The sequence below is a fragment of the Miscanthus floridulus genome, chromosome 1 (genome assembly GCF_019320115.1).
Source record: "Miscanthus floridulus cultivar M001 chromosome 1, ASM1932011v1, whole genome shotgun sequence".
Classification (NCBI taxonomy): Eukaryota; Viridiplantae; Streptophyta; class Magnoliopsida; order Poales; family Poaceae; genus Miscanthus; species Miscanthus floridulus.
The window spans coordinates 44,365,260-44,382,653 of NC_089580.1; the positions used below are offsets into that span (position 1 = coordinate 44,365,260).

Below are 17,394 nucleotides of genomic sequence, written 5' to 3' on the forward strand. Positions count from 1 at the left end.
CCGGTGACTTGCGGGCCCGGGCTGGCCCGGCCCGAGGGAGCAGGCCGTTCCTGGCCGCTGCTCAGGCCCGTGGGCTGGCACGGCACGCCGCGCTCCTGTACCAAACGGCCCGGCAAGCTGGCCTGCTAAGACCCAGCTAGCCGGGCCGCTCCGCTCGGCCACCCCCACCCCCCGTCCGCCGTCCCCCTGAACCCTAAATCCCCCCCTCCCGTCCCGCTCCCCTCCCGCCCCATGCCCCACTCCGTGCCCATCCGCGTCCACCCTCGGCTCTGCGATCCCTCAGGCTCCCCTCCCTCCCGCTCCGGCGCTCCCCACTCGCGTCGCGGCATCGCTCTTCTTCTCTTCTGCTTGCTCCCTCTCTTCGTTCGCCGGCCAGGTGTGGGCGCGTCCGCGCGTGGCAGCCGGCACACGTGCTCCATCCCCGGCCATGCCGCCGCCTCCCCCTCCACTCCACTCCGCCTCCCCCATCCCATGCCGCCGCCTCCATAGCTCCACCTCCACGGCCCCTCTGGCGACGCGTCGAGTGCGGTGGCGGCCGCCGCCTCCACGGCCCCCCGCGCGTCTGGATCTTCCGCCTCCTCCTCGCGCCCCCCGCACGGCTTCGAGCGGAGCGGCCTCCATCCCCCTCCGCGGCGCCAACTCCGCCAGCTACTTCGCCGGATCCGGCCGCTACCTGCCGCGCCGGACTCGCCTCCTCCACCGGATCTGGCTTCAAGCGACCCGGGGGAAGCTCGCCGGCGGCCGCCGCCACCTCCACTCCTCGCCTCCCCCTCCGGCCTCCTCTCTGTCGCTTTTGGTGGGCCTCGGGCCGGCCCGACCTGCTAAAAAGGCCGGGCTCATCGGGCCGGCCGTCACGGAAATTGGCCCGACAGACCGTGCCCTGGGCCGTTGGCCAGGCACGATGGACTGGTGCGGCATGGCCCGGGGGCCCGATGGGGCCCTTCCGTGCCGTGCCCTATCATGGGCCCCCATCGCCCGCCGGCCCGTTGGCCATCTATGCCCTGATGGCATGAAGAAGAGAGAAAGAGGGAAGCAGTGGGGTAAGGCCCGAAGCCTAAGTCCAACTTCCAGGAATATCTTGAGATGGAGATGGGTGGAGCTGTGAGCATGGAGGATGATCTAGAGATGGAGAGGAAGCTTGAGAAAAAGCTCAAGGTGAAGAAAGGAAAGTTGGGAGGTCCGGATGATGGTATGGATGAACTTTTTGCAGACCTTGGGTTTGGTGGCGACTTTGGTTCAGAATGAGGAAACAAAAGGCATATGATTGGAATGTGGCGGATGACACTAATTTAGACAAGAAAAAAGGTAAAAAGAAAAAAATAAGAAGGCGAAGAAGGATGACACAGAGATGGAGGAAACCAGATGACAGGGGTGAAGAGAATGGTCGGAAGAAGAAGAAGATGAAGAAGGCTGGTATGGAAACGAAGGAACTGGATGATGTGGGTGAAGAGAACGGTCGGAAAAGGAAAAAGAAGATGGAGGATGACTCAGAGATGAACGAACCAGATGACGAAGGTGTTGACATGGATGAAGAGAATGGTGGAGCACTTCTGGAATCTGAGGATGGAGAGCCTAATGTGGTTGAACTGCCCACAGAATCAAAAGGGAAGCATGTACCTCCGAGTTTGCGTAATGCTTCCAATTCAGAATCAGAAGAAATTGCCCAGATGCGTCGCAGAGTAAGAGGTTTGAGCCTAAATTCTATCTTATATTTACTTGATTGTTGCCACATGTATTTATCATTTTTAGTTTGTGAGTGTATTCCCATGTATGACCTAATGTTTGCTATGCATCAGGACTTCTGAACAGACTTTCAGAGTCAACGTGGAGTCCATTACTCAGGAAATTGCCACGCTTTTCGAGTACAAACACCTAGACTACAAGATCTCTCATTTCTTCTGATATTTCTCTACCACCTGTCTTTCAGATTTTTTTTTGGCGGGTCTTGATTAACCATGGGGTACTGTTTTTCCGTTTTTTGTTGCTTTTATCTATCACAGTCTGTTCCACGAAGTGTTGGGCTCTCAGATAATCGGGGATGAAGGTTTTGGCTAGTTGTTCCCGAGGACCTCGCGGCAATGAACAGTTAAGGGTCTCTCTCAATCAACCATATAAATCTTTTCTTTAGATTGATTAAGCACTTAGTGGTATTTGTTACAAACCCCATTTTCGTATGAATATGATAGTCTCAGTCTTGTCAGAATTTGATATAGTTTACTACTGCAAAAACTAATGCTTTGTTGTTTTTTGCAGATATGCTGCTGTGTTTGCAGCCTTTGTTGGCAGGCATGGCATGCTTGGTTGGTATTGACTTCAGTGCCAAGATCCTTGCCTCTATTGCTAAGTCGTTTGAGGTATCACTCTTCTTATTACGAAGATAAATATGACTTGTTATGTTCTCTGTATATCTGCTTACCTCGAGGATTCTTGAATTCTTTTGTATGGTGATCCTAATGGATTTTTTTATTGAGCTGATACTATTTGTGTTTCTCTTGTGGCAGGATGAGTACTCAAAAAGAAGATGGTCTATCTCTGAGAAATCTTACCTTACTCTTCTGCTATTTGTGTATATTTGGTGTCATCTCAAGGTTTGTGATTCGAATGGAACAGCATAATATGTTTTAAAGCCACATCAATCATAAATTCTCATAATATTGATTAGTGCATCATGTTGTCCGATATTAACAGCGATCTTGTGTATGATCTTCTGTCGATTCTGAGCAAGCGCTTGACAGAGCTGGATGTCTCTACAGTGTTGACCATCCTACAGTGTATGGTGTTATATCACATTTCAATAGTAACTCAACTGAAACATTTAACCATCATAATAACTATTCATGTATAGAGTACCGTACCCTCTTTTTCTGTCTCTGAGTGAAGCTGAGAGTTTGTTTTCATCTAAATGGGCAGGCTGTGGAATGAAGCTGAGGGGAGATGATCCAGGTACTATGAAAGATTTTGTCCTTAGTATTCAGAACTCTGTGAATCAGCTTAAATTGCACTCTGGTGTTCGAGAAGATGGGAAGACTGATATATGTAGCAGAAGAGTAAGTTTATGTTGTTCAATGCACCTATTTAAGAAGCATCACTTTCCACGTAGGTTTTTAATTTGTCTGAATGGTTTTCACTTACTGCTCAGATGGAATTTATGCTTGAGACCATATGTGACATTAAGAACAATAAGAAAAGGGCCTAAAGAGGATCCTTCACACCATACTCGAATAAAAAAGTGGCTTCAAAAGGTTTGAACCAGAATGACTTGCCCATCATCTGTGTTATGAATTGTGATTTCAGAATGCAGTTAACACTTATTTTATTTTATTTTCCTTTTTTACATATTGACAGCTTAAGGCAGAAGATGTCCTCTTGCGTGGGCTAACATGGAGTAGGCTTTTGGACCCTGATAAGAAAGGGCAATGGTGGTTGTCTGGGGATGTTCCATCCACAGTAGCTAATGTCGAAGATGTTGCAGCTGTTACAAGCAAGGATGTTGTAGAGACACAAAAACTTCTTCAGCTTGCAGCTGCTCAGCGGATGAACACTGACATACGAAGAGCAATCTTTTGTATTATAATGAGTGCTGAAGACTATGTAGATGCTTTTGAGAAGCTCTTGAGGCTGGGCCTTTCTGGGAAGCAGGCATGCATCAATGTTCGATTAGTTGTTGTGCATGTATTTGACAATATTATTGATGTATGCCTTTTCCTGTGCTTGATATGCAGGACCGAGAAATTATAAGGGTCATTGTTGACTGTTGTCTGCATGAGAAGATGTTCAATAAGTATTACACAGTCCTTGCTTCCAAGCTATGCAACCATGAGAAAAATCACAAGTTCAGCTTGCAGGTATATTGTTGTATTTATCATGTTTGCTATTTATATTAAAGCTTGTTTGGCTCAGAAATTACTTTTTCTCAGGTAGCTTATGTGGATTTATTTTACGTGTATCCATTTTTAGGCCACCCCTTTCTGAAATAAATGAATTTAGTATGAATCGACATTCTATTATGACAGCTCAAGACGTCAGTGAATTTCAACTTGTGTTTTTCATATTGGTATGGTGCTAATACCACATTAGCATTGCCAGATGGTAGCTTACATGGACTAACTCGGATTTGGAAAGAATCTTGTCTAGCTATTACTTGTAGTGCTTGCAGCCTTGCTTTCAGCATAGGTGGTGATCAAAGGCTCTCTTTCTGATTATTTGTTTTCTACTTTGTTCAGTACTGCATCTGGGACCATTTTAAGGAGCTAGATAATATGGAGTCAAGTCGATCCATGAACCTTGCAAAACTAGTTGCAGAGATGCTGTCAAACTTCACGCTCTCCCTCGCAACTCTGAAGGTGGTTAACCTGGCCAACCCAGTGGAGATGACTCCAGCAAGGGATCTCACATTTCCAGATGCTGTTTGAGACCTTACTACAGAAAGATGACGCACGGGTGTGGAATGTCCTTTACTCGTGTCGCCGGTCTTCCGGAGCTCGAGATATTGAGGGATGGCATTGTGCTGTTCATCAAGCAGCATGTGATGGCCGAGGACACCGGGAAGGACTTGGCTGGCAAATTCAAGATTACAAAGAAGGCGCTTGACAATACTGCTGGAGTTCTGATGTAACTCTGTCTTTGTGGACCATTCTGGGCATCTTTAATCCTGTGTTCTCGTTTTTGCTTGTTCCTTCAGGGATAAGCCGTTTCTGTAGAGAACGGTTCTGGTAGATTGATGCCCTGTTATTAGAACGCTTCTCCAAGAGACCTTTCATGGGTTTTGAATGCTTACCAAAAAGTTTTGATGATGAGTGGTCATACGTTATATACCATTTCTTAGATTGGAAATACTTTCTGTTTATTGTTAGCTGCACATGAAGAATCTTCTACGGTATCTGAACTTGAGCTTGCAAATGCCGACATATATTCTGCACATTTCAACAACACGCCGTGTAGATTGTTTGCCTTGTTGGGCCAGACACAGATATAATTATCTCACGTGACCCGCACGTGATGGCCCCCCCCCCCCCTAACCGAAAAGCCTATAGAGGGATAGAGCTCGCCGCTCACTCTCTAGTCTCTAGGTAGGGGGACGGAAACAAACACCCAATCAACCACGCGCGTCGCCAGCCGCAGCAGCAGCAGCAATGGCGTGCGTCGCCGCGCTCTTGGTCTCCCCGGCGCTCCTCCCCCTTCCCCTCCACCGCCATCGTACACGGCCTCGGCCTCCTGCTCGTGCCGCCTCCGCCCCGCCGTTCGTCGCCCGCCGCCGCGCCAGCAGCCGCGGGGCCGGCGCGCGCTCCGGCGCTTTGACGAGGTACCATTGCGTCTCACTACTTGTCAGTGGCTCTTGCCCGACGCGCGCGGTGCGAATGCCAGTTGTGCTTCTTCCTTCTCTGGAAGGTGCGGTGGCCGACTGAAACTTTGCTCCTGTGTTGCCTGTGGGCGTGGGGTGCCCGTGCGCGCAGGTGGAGGGGGTGTCGAAGAAGCGGCGCAGCATGGGGAGGCGGTAGCGGTGGCGCGGTGGGGGGGGGGGGGGGGGGGAGGGGGTTTTTTATCTTTTTTTTTTTTTGTTTTTTTTTTTTTTTTTTTTTTTTTTTTTTTTTTTTTTTTTTTTTTTTTTTTTTTTTTTTTTTTTTTTTCTTTTTTTTTTTTTTTTTTTTTTTTTTGTTTTTTTTTTTTTTTTTTTTTTTTTTTTTTATTTTTTTTTATTTTTTTTTCTATTTTTTGTTTTTTTGATATTTTTACTCCTCCTTCCTTCTTCCTCCTCGACGGGGGCTTGCCGTCGATTTCAGGAGTCCAGTTCCGAGGCGCATCCATTTTTCTCGTGTTTGGTTTACAACTTTACAGGCTGCACAGTAGCATGCTAGTCTATAGAATTGAATACTGCTTAACAGCTGTAGTTTCACAATTGAATGAGGGGCCATATAGCTTTTTTTACATGTGGAGTAAATCTTCCCATCCTCTGCATTCCAGAGTAGAATCAATGGCAATTAGAGCGAGGATAAGATTTGCCACTTCATTTCGCTTCCATGTCAACATGCTTACTGTTGTTTGGCTGGGTGCCTGGGTGCTTTGGGTTACCCTATACATTGTCGTCTGTGTGGATTGTATGCTGTGGCCTGAGGGTGGGGTGTCGTCTGTTCAAACTATTAATTGCACTTCTCCATTCTGGATTTGAGTCAGTTTGCACTTTCTTTTTGTAAGTTCACACCGCCTCAGTTATAAACCATGCTCTCTTCAGTCTGAATGAATCTCTTATGGTGGTTTTATACTCTTTCATCATCTTATGCATGTGCCCATGCACCTGTGAGTGCTAATAAAACACACCCATCTTCATCCATGTACATTTCTTCTTCTTCCTTTTCACTGCAATCCACATGTAATGCTTGATTAAATGTTGCCCCAAAATCTTACAAACCTTCTCTTATGCTAACTGTGCGGTTACATCAGGTTGCTGACTTTGATGATCTTGAAGAGGACAAATTCCTTAATGCTGTTGTCAAGGTAGGCTTCAAGAATACATGCCCCTGGCTATTGATAATGCTTACTTTTCCATATTATAGTAGTCTATATTTCATCAAGATATATTCATGTGTGCGCTAAGTACTTGCTTTGTCATATTCGTATTGCAACTTCCTTTTCAGTATATTATGTCAAGCACAGGGCTCTAGTTTGCTCAAAGATCTTGTTCTGTTGAGTAAGACTTTGCTTTGTTTTGTGATTAGTCATGTCCTTTTCACCTGAATTAGTTTCTCTCCTGTTAGGGTCTACTGCACTCATATCGCACACCGATTATGGTCTTCCTTGGCAGAAGCAAAGGCAACATTCAAGTAGTGGGGAGGTAAGTGTTGAACTGTTGATATAACATGTGTGTATCTGGTTCAATTGCTGATTTTACTTCTTCCATATAAAAATTTCATCTGTTGTGCATTTCTAGGTGGGTGGGGATGTATGCAGGTGTGGAATATAAATTATCATGATGCAATAAGTGATTTCATAATTTTGTAGAGATTAAGTTGCAGCATTTCCGTTCTTGTACTGATTAGACCACTTGCGACTAAGGCTGTAAACATAATGATGTTTTCATTGTGATAGGCATCCTGCTTTAGGTCATCAACATGCTAGGGCTTTTGTGATCACATTAGTTGATTTTGGTACCTTTGTTTATCTTATGACAGATATTCTTACCTTACATGTTTTGAAATTTATGCATATCTTTTGGATGAGGCCACTCATTTTGAAGATTATGATTTCACATGTCTTGAACTTAGAAGCTCTTTGTGTATCTTACATGACATGTCATTTTACAGTGCTTTTATGATTGGGGATGGCAAACTCTTGACAAATGCCACATTGCGTTGAGCACTACACCCAGGTGATTATTCAACTGGGCAGCTTTATCTCTTCATGTTTTTATTTTACTTCGGTTTGTCACTCTCTTTTTCTGTACTATTTTGATTTAAAATTTTGAGCTACTAGCAGTTGAAGATATCGATGTACCATTAGTTTTTTCTATGGATAAGAGTTTAGGAATGTCAGTTAATTTGTTAAGGTAAGGCTGCTTCTCGTTGCAGGTCAAAGTAAAGAGAAGGGGAGATGATAAAAAGTATATTGCCAAGGTAAATCACCTATAGCAATGCTGCTTTCAAGATTTGTCAAAATATCTTTTTTTTTCTTGAGTGCGCAATCAAAATGTTTATGCAATGAACATTGAAATTCTCTTGAAGTAAGGTAACTATCAGTTTATTGTGAATCTGAATTATCTGAAACAAGATTGTGCTTAAACCCTGGATCCCTAAGTCTGTCTTCTGTTCATTTTCTTACATCTAATATCCATTGCAAGTCAACTTAGCTTTTCAACCATATTCGACTGTACTGGTGGGACTGGACTATTGGAAGCTCCACCATTGGGACCTGGGAATTATTAAAAGAACCACAATTGTAATTATTTTTCTAATTTTCAATATACTTACTCTTTTGAGACCAACATTAAAAGTTACCACATATGCTTAGGAATCTTTTGAGGCAAGGTATTTGACTATTTATTTAATTTTATAAAACTTGACTTTGTAAGAAGTCAACTGACAAAGTGATTTACAGGTTTTAGCTAGGGGTACCGAATGTGATCTTGCATTGCTATCTGTTGAGAATGAAGAGTTCTGGAGAGGAACAGAGGCACTTCATTTTGGTCGTTTGCCATGCCTTCAGGTAACCAATTATCGTCATGATTGTGTTTACTGGACCTTTAATGATCTGTGTATGTGAATATTGGGTTTTTACCCTCTCTGGCTAGTCACCACAGGTACAGTTAAACGCTTAAAACTATAGTTTCAGGCAAACTTTTTGGTAACTTGCAACTGTAAAATGTAGTGCTTGGTTAATAGCACATGAACACCATAAAAGTTTCTGTCAGAGCTGAAGTCATTATTTGCTCTTGCTTGTTTCTAGTTATATATGAAAAAGTACTTCACATTTACTTCATGCTGTATAACATTGCTCTTATGTTCAAACTTATGACAGGATTCAGTAACTGTTGTGGGGTATCCTCTTGGTGGAGACACTATATCAGTAACAAAAGGCGTTGTATCACGCATTGAGGTGCTATATCTTGGATGCTTCAATTCTCTGTATCTGTCTTTTTCATTTGACTCTTGCCTCAACGAGGAGAAAAGCAATGATATTTCTTGCATGCAGTAGCTGTATAACAACAACAACAACAAAGCCTTTTAGTCCCAAGCAAGTTGGGGTAGGCTAGAGTTGAAACCCAACATGAGCCCCTAGTCACGGTTCAGGATGCAGTAGCTGTATCATTTCTCCAAAATGTTACAACCTGATCCCATGCTCCTTTTTAGTTGTCCAGTGCATGTTGGTAGGATTAAGAACAAATTATGCTATGTTTCATTGATTCCTGACTTCCTGTGATCAGTTCTGACTTCTGAGTTCATTTGTTTGGGAGACTGGTCCATCGTTTTTATTCTCCAGTCATATACTGCTGTCGTCTTCTATATCTGGTTAGGTGTAGCCATAATCATCTTGGTCTTCAATTCTCAAATAGTTACTATTTTCCAAAAAGAATGAAATAAAAAAGTGACTAGTTGTCAAATGACTTATTTTTTCTTTTTCTGCGTTGAACTTGTATGCAGAAAGATAGCCCAATACAACATTGCTTTAGATACATTGAGAAAGCGAAGCAACTGTTCTGAAAATGTTCTCTAATAATTATATTTGATATATATTCAACCGAATGATTGAACTTACACTGTTTCCTTTGGAATAGCCCAGGTCACTCCATATGCACATGGGACATCAGATCTTCTTGGCATTCAAATGACGCAGCCATAAATTCTGGTTTGTCCTTTGCAATCCGCCTTAAAAAAAGGCTCACTAGTCTGCTATTTGCTATACGATGATAGTTAGAGCATTGACCTATCTTCGTCCTTACCAGAATTCCTGGAAATGATGAGCTGATTTGTTGTCCTGGTCTTTTGTTTAGGAAACAGTGGGGACCAGCCTTTAATGAACAAGGGGAGTGCATTGGTATGGGCATTTCAGGTACTTTTACTCGTCACATTACTGGTACCTGGACAGGTGACTTGTGGTTTTGGACATAATTGATGGACAACCCAGTATATCTGAACAGATTAAAAACATAGGTAGATTTATATTTTAAAATCAATAGCTACTCAACGTTCAGAAACAGGCATAGTTCTGGATTTTGATATGCTCTGGTAATGATCACTCTAGATAAACTTGAATTGGTATTTACCCTTGCTTATGGATCAGAATCACATGCGTTCATTTTTTCATTGTCTTCTTTGAGGGTACTTTTATGCTTTAGATCAGGGTATGCAATATATTGCTTCCACCAGTTACAAATACTTGCCACTTTGACAGTTTTATTTGTTCACAAATACTTTCCACTCCACATTTTAGCAATATTTCCCATTTTGCGCTTTTTAGTATTTCTTCAGTCCTCTCACTTCACCATCAAGAAGTGGGTGCATGACAAACTATTTAACGAAGTTTGCCATATGCTCAACAACAACAACAAAGCCTGTCAGTCCCAAGCAAGTTGGGGTAGGCTAGAGTTGAAACCCACCAAGAGCCCCTAGTCACTCCTATTCAAACATAGATATCTAGGTATATCTCAAGCTTTCAAATCTCTTTTTATTGCCCCCCATGTCAATTTCGGTCTACCTCTACCTCTCCTCACATTATTAGATTGGCTTAGGACTTCACAATGCACTGGTGCCTCTGAAGGTCTCGTTTGGACATGGCCAAACCACTTCAACCGATGTTGAACAAGCTTTTCTTCAATTGGTGCTACCCCTAGGTGGTCACGTATATCATCGTTCCTAACTCGGTCCATTCTTGTGTGACCACAAATCCATCGCAACATACGCTTTTCTACAACACTCAGTTGTTGAACATGTCGAATCTTTGTAGGCCAACATTCTCATAGCCGGTCTAATCGCCGTTCTATAAAACTTGCCTTTTAGCTTTTGTGGCACCCTCTTGTCACAAAGAATGTCAGAAGCTTGTCTCCACTTGATCCACCTTGCTTTGATTCTATGGCTAACGTCACATCAATATCTCCATCCCTCTATAGCATCGATCCTAGATAACGAAAGATATCCTTTTTAGGAACCTTCCAAACTCACATCTCCCTCCTCCTGTGCAGCTCCGCTAAAGTCACATCTCATGTATTTGGTTTTAGTTCTGCTTAATTTAAAATCTTTAGACTCAAGGGTCTGCCGCCACAACTCTAGTTTCCTATTTACTCCCGCCTGTCTTTCGTCTACTAACACTACATCATCAGCGAATAACATACACCAAGGGATATCCCCTTGAATGTTCCTGGTAATCTCATCCATTACCAAGGCAAAGAGATACGGGCTCAAGGCTGATCCTTGATGAAGTCCTATTTTAATTGGGAAGTGATCTGTGTTACCATCATTTGTTCGAACACTAGTCACAGCATTGTTGTACATGTCCTTGATGAGGGTCACGTACTTTGATGGGACTTTATGTTTGTCTAAAGCCCACCATATAACATTTCTTGGTATCTTGTCATAAGTCTTCTCCAAGTCAATGAAAATCATATGTAGGTCCTTCTTCTGCTCTCTGAACCGCTCCATAACTTGTCTTATTAGGAAGATTGCTTTTGTGGTTGACCTTCTGGGCATGAAAACCAAATTGGTTTGTAGATATCTGCGTCATTCCTCACAGGCGCTGCTCGATGACTCTCTCCCATAGTTTTATAGTGTGGCTCATCAACTTAATTCCCCGATAATTAGTGCAACTTTGGATGTCTCCCTTGTTCTTGTAGATTGGTACCAATATGCTTCTTCTCCACTTCTCAGGCATCTTGTTCGATCGAAAGATATTGTTGAACATCTTGGTTAGCCATACTATAACTATATCCCCGAGACATCTCCACACCTTGATTCGGATACCATCAGGGCCCATCGCTTTGTCCCCTTTCATCCTTTTCAGGGCTTATCTGACCTTCGATTCTTGAATCCTTCGCACAAAGCGCCTATTAGTGTCATCAAACAAGTCGTCCAGCTGAACATTGGTGTTCTCGTTCTCACCATTGAATAATTTATCAAAATACTCTTGCCATCTATGCCTAATCTCATCCTCCTTCACCAAGGGCTGCTCCCTCTCATCCTTTATACACCTAACTTGGTTGAAGTCCCTTGTCTTCCTATCGCGAGCCCTAGCCATCCTATAAATGTCCTTCTCCCCTTTCTTCGTACTCAAACATCGGTAAAGGTCCTTGTAGGCACGCCCCTTTGCCTCACTCATCGCTCGTTTTGCAGTCTTCTTTGCCACCTTGTACTTCTCTATGTTGTCTGCACACCTGTCCTGGTACAAGCGCTTATAGCACTCCTTCTTTTCCTTAATAGCCTTTTGCACATCTTCATTCCACCGCCAAGCGTCTTTCGAGTCGCATCTGCTCCCTTTGGTCACTCCAAGCACCTCTGAAGCAACCTTCCGAACGTATGTTGCCATCTTCTCCCACATGTTGTTTGCATCGCCTTCATCCTTCCAAGGGCCCTCATCAATAACCCTTTCCTTAAAGACCTTTGATGCCTCCCCTTCCAATTTCCACCACTTCGTTCTAGCAACCCTAGCTTGTTTGTTCCTACGAGCTTGCACCAGAAAGCGGAAGTCAGCCACCAGCAGCTTGTGTTGAGAGACCACACATTCTCCAGGTATCACCTTACAGTCCACGCATGCTTGTTTATCCCTCCTTGTAAGGACAAAGTCGATTTGACTAGAGTATTGGCCGCTACTAAAGGTCACTAAATGGGACTGTCTCTTACTAAAGAAATTGTTAGCTATCATTAGATCAAAAGCTACAGCAAAGTCTAAGACTTCCTCTCCCTCCTGGTTCTACTACCATAACCGAAACCCCCATGAGCTGCCTCGAAACCTGCACTTGAAGTACCTACATGGCCATTAAGATCACCTCCTATAAAGAGCTTTTCGCTACTAGGAACAGCTCTAACCAAGCCATCTAAGTCTTCCAGAAAAGCCTCTTAGCACTCTCACCATGGCCTACTTGTGGGGCATACACACTAATTACGTTTAAGACCATATCACTAATAACAAGTTTAGCTAAGATGATCCTATCCCCTTGCCTCCTCACCTCCACCACACCATCCTTGAGGCTCTTATCAATCAAAACTCCTACTCCATTTCTATTTGAAGTTTGCCATATGCTAACAGAAAAAAACTCACCTGCAAAAGTTTGCCCCCACAGTATAATTTGCTCCCCCGGGAGTTGAACCCAGGACCTGGGTGCTACTTGAGCCCTGCTAACCAGTCAGGTAGCAGGCTCTTTCGCATATGTTCATAGAAGATAGTAATTAGATATGAAAGGCACTTTTTTGCGAGGGTAGTTATAAAATACAAACTTCAATCATGTTAGAGAAAAGTAACGATTGCAATGGTGATCAGTGTTTGATCAAAGATTCAGATGACAAGTATTTGTTAACGAAGGTAGTAGCACTAAGCATGATGATACACAAATAGGTAGACTTAATTGAAGAGGATGCAAGTGTTTTTTTTTCTTTCTATTTTCTTTCTCATTATGTGTTTTGTTTAGGTGTACAGGTCAGATGAAGCTGAAAATATTGGATATGTTATTCCAACTACAGTTGTATCCCATTTCTTAAATGACTATCAGAAAAATGGAAAGTACACAGGTAATTATTCTTTGTTTTAAAGATAAGCAAGCAAAAACGGTGTCTACTTTACCTAGTTAGCTACAGATATCGACCTATTCCCTTTTTTTTAATAAGTTGGTTTGTAAATTCAACCAGACATTTCAAATAGATGCTACCTTTGCACTACATAAAGTCAGAAGGAACTTCCCTTGAAGAAAAATTTTATTCATTAAACATGTTATAGTTAGTTCCTAATTGTAAGAATATTGAGTGTGCATTACTTAGTAAAACCGTATTCCAGTACACTAACTTTGTGAGATGTCTAGCCCTACTATGTTGAAGTTGTGCTCAATGTTTCCAAAAAATATGTAGGATTTCCTTGTTTGGGTGTCTTACTTCAGAAATTGGAAAATCCGGCATTGCGTGAAAGCTTAAAAGTACCTTCAAGCGAGGTAGGCTACCTGTATCTTATGAACTTCAACTTGTAAATATTGAAGTATATATTTTCAAGTGTACTCCGATGCACACACAAGCACAGTTCTAGATGGTTTAGCCGCTCTTTCCCTGTTGAGACCTGTGTAATCTATGGCTGCACTGATCATCTTGCATACTGTAGGTGCTCCTGTACTTCCACATTTGATAAGCATGATATTGTTGAGAGTGGTTTGAGTTATCACATACCATGAAATATCCTATATTGCAATAAAATTAAAAATAAAAGCAGATAAAGAGATAAATTATGCCTTAGTAGTTAGTTAAATGCACCTTGTTGTTTGTGAGTTAGTTACATTAGGTGGGATTACTACTTGGTAGTTATGGTTTCTGGCTGAGAGTACCTTGCATATCCATACAGCGTTCTAAAAGTTGTTATTTTAAAATTATCTAGAAAAAAAATTGTCCTCTAAATACTAATAGTTGGTCCTTAGCTTTGAGCACAGCTCTAAGCTTAGTCAGTTAGTCCAGTGTGTCCCTATGACATGCCATCTTGCTTTTCTCTTGAAGGGTGTTCTTGTTCGTCGGGTTGAGCCTACTGCTCCAGCAAGCAGTGTTTTGCGAAAGGTAACATTCACTAATATGATCCAGTTCACAGATTTGAATGCCTTCAGTTTTCCTTGTTTTTTATTGAAATGGATCTTTCTGGGTTAATGATTGTCCAAACTGTATTTGCTTCGTCTGTTTAAGCTTATCAGTTTGTTTTGTCTCCAGGGAGATGTAATTATTAGCTTTGATGGCATCGCAGTAGGATGTGAAGCAACAGTACCGTTTCGGTCCACAGAACGGATTGCTTTCCGCTATCTCACAAGCCAAAAGTAAGTTTTGTAGCTTATTCCTGATAGCTTTCATTCTTTTCATAATTTGTTGATGTTATCTTTTGCAGAAAACATTGCTTTTCCCTATGTTTCTTAAACATTTTTTATATGCGGCTGAACCTTCGAATAATGACAATTTTATGTTGTCCAAAGTTTTGTATTTCACTTTGGTTCATCTTCCAGAAACAGTAATGATTGGATATTGTGTCAACATGTGATTAGGCATTATATGCGAATCACGTGCTTTGGGTATGGATGGGTAAAATTTATTGTTCAGTCACCCACTGGCATATAAGCCTCAATCCACCATGCGGATTGGGGTGGACAAGCCCTTATGTGGAATCCCTCTTAATGTTATAGGCCTCCTCTGGATATGAATACATTGTTACAAACTTGATCCATCTAAATCATCCTTGTTTTGTTTCCAATGCAATGTGTATGTTCTATATATCTGATATTCTGTTGCATCTTTATTTAAAATCTATGGAGCTACATCTTTTCCTACACTAGAGCATGTGTTGCAGTAAAATTTGATGGTTTCATTATTCAGGTATGCAGGTGATATTGCTCAGCTAGGAATCATTCGTGATGGCAATTCCATGAAAGTCCAAACTATTTTGCAGCCAAGAAAACATTTGGTGAGATACTGAAAACCCTCATCTTACCAAAAACTTGAAATGCAAATTTCACCGGTGCACTTTTAACAAGAATCTGAATTCTTAATTAAGGTGCCGTTTCATGTCGAGGGTGGCCAACCTTCTTATCTGATAGTTGCCGGCCTTGTCTTCACACCTTTAACAGAACCATTTATAGAGTAAGTAACCAGTGGACTTCCCCTTTTAGGACTAGTGATATCATGAAGCTTTTAGTTACTAAATCATAAATTTTTGTTCATGTACAGGGAGGAGTGTGAAGATACATTAGGGGTAATTTCACCATTAGCATGCTAATCTTGCTTGCAGCTTACTTTTGTCCTGAGGCATGCATTTTCTTATTGTTAGTGTTGTCATCTTATCTTCATATACAGTTGAAATTGTTAGCAAAAGCACGTTACTCTCTAGCAACCTTTGAGGGCGAGCAAATTGTTATTGTCTCACAGGTATGCTTTATTTTGTGGCTAGTTCAGTCGACTAATTTTGTGGTTTGCTATGCTATTATGCTCTTGATTAACTACTGCCATCTAGGTTTTGGCACACGAGGTCAACATCGGATACGAGCACATGGGCAATCAACAAGTAAACCTCTTCTACCTTTTGGTTGTCTTTCTTATGCGTGTGAATTGGAATTTACGGGTTACATTGACCAATAATGTTACCAGGTCATGAAACTAAACGGAACCACAATAAAGAATATCCATCACCTTGCTCATCTTGTGGACAGTAAGTACTGACTGCCTAATGTTCAATGAATTCCTAACACCTTCAGATTCCTTTCCTTCTCACCTTATCATGGTTTGACTCAAATGTGTAGCTTGTAAAGATAAGTTCCTGACGTTTGAATTCGAAGACGACTTCCTTGTTGTTTTGCATCGAGAAGAAGCGGCTGCTGCATCATCAGACATTCTCAAGGAACATGCCATACCGTCTATACGGTCATCTGATCTATCAGAACCATATGTAGAAACAAAGAATAACATACAAAAAACAAGCGAAGATTTTGGTGAAAGTCCTGTCACAAATTTTGAAATGGGAATCGATTGTCTCTTGTGGGCATGATCATTCTTTTTTAATGGATGAGCTACTGAGCATGAAGTTTCAGTTAAATCTGCAGTGAGGCCAGTGAAATGAAAGCATGTGCCGGCGAACAATGGCGGCAGGAGTACTCTCCCATTGTGTAGGCACACACGTACCTTGCGGCAAAGCTGAGTCATGTTGTATGTTAGCATAGACAGAATTAAGAGTTATGTTGTACATTAGGAGCCACAGGATGATTTATTCATCTTCATTTTTTAGGCAGTCAGGAATTGAGGGATTGTACAATTGTCCATCAGCAATCCTGTAAACCTCTGGACTTGCAAATATGCAATAGATCGTCCAGAAATTTTGTTGGTTTTACGCCTGCTCTCTTATTGATATTGCAGAACAAAGAATATCTATAGGATGTCATGTTTCCTTTAGTTTTTGTAATTCATGGAGTTATGCTTTATATAGTTTATTATTCAGAGTTGCTAGAGCCATGTGTCCAGAAGATGAATTGCTTGAGTTTTCTTAAGGTGAAGGACCCGGCTACTAAACAGTCTGAAGAAAGTCTATTGCCATACATATCTGATTTTTGATAGTTAATTGGGCATCGTGCATTATAGTTTAGTTGTTATACTATGTTTCAGTTTTGTTTATTCATATCACCTGAAATTTGTACAAAATGAATTCTGGTTTGCTGTATCAATGGGTGCTCTGCCCTCAGGACTGGAGTACCTCATCTCAGAAGATGGGATAAGCAGGCGAAAGTGGACATGCTTCGTAGCATCGGGTAAGGGAACGAGCTGCGGCTGGCACCTGGCAAGCACGCATGAAGGCATGAAGGTAGCAGATTCAAATCTGATTTCACACCTTTGTATTTGTAACCTTTCAGACCATGTACATAACGTATGAATGACCATGTTTAACAAGCAAATGGAGTTGCTTTGAATCCAGTGCTAATGACTTCGGTATGATAACATCATAATTTAGGATTGGGGCTCTTGCGTTTGTACCCTCGTTTTGTATCGAAATTGTGATTTTACCCCTATTTTTTGACTTTGTGAATTTACCCCTACTGTGCCATTCACGAAGCACCAGTTTGTCCCTACTCCGTCATCCACCCCTAACGGTGTTAAACTTTATACAAAAGGACATGAATGCCCATGCGATTTTGCCCCTGTTTGTTATGCATAATTGTGATTTTACCCTGATTTAGAATTAGACTTTTTTATTGTATGC

At 42.1% G+C, this 17,394-nt stretch overlaps 2 pseudogenes; both read left to right on the forward strand.

The window, feature by feature from the left end:
- Nucleotides 1-427: 427 nt before the first annotated feature.
- LOC136455911 (uncharacterized) lies at nucleotides 428-4,764 on the forward strand (annotated as a pseudogene).
- Nucleotides 4,765-5,132: 368 nt separating this feature from the next.
- LOC136507211 (protease Do-like 2, chloroplastic) lies at nucleotides 5,133-16,530 on the forward strand (annotated as a pseudogene).
- Nucleotides 16,531-17,394: the final 864 nt, after the last annotated feature.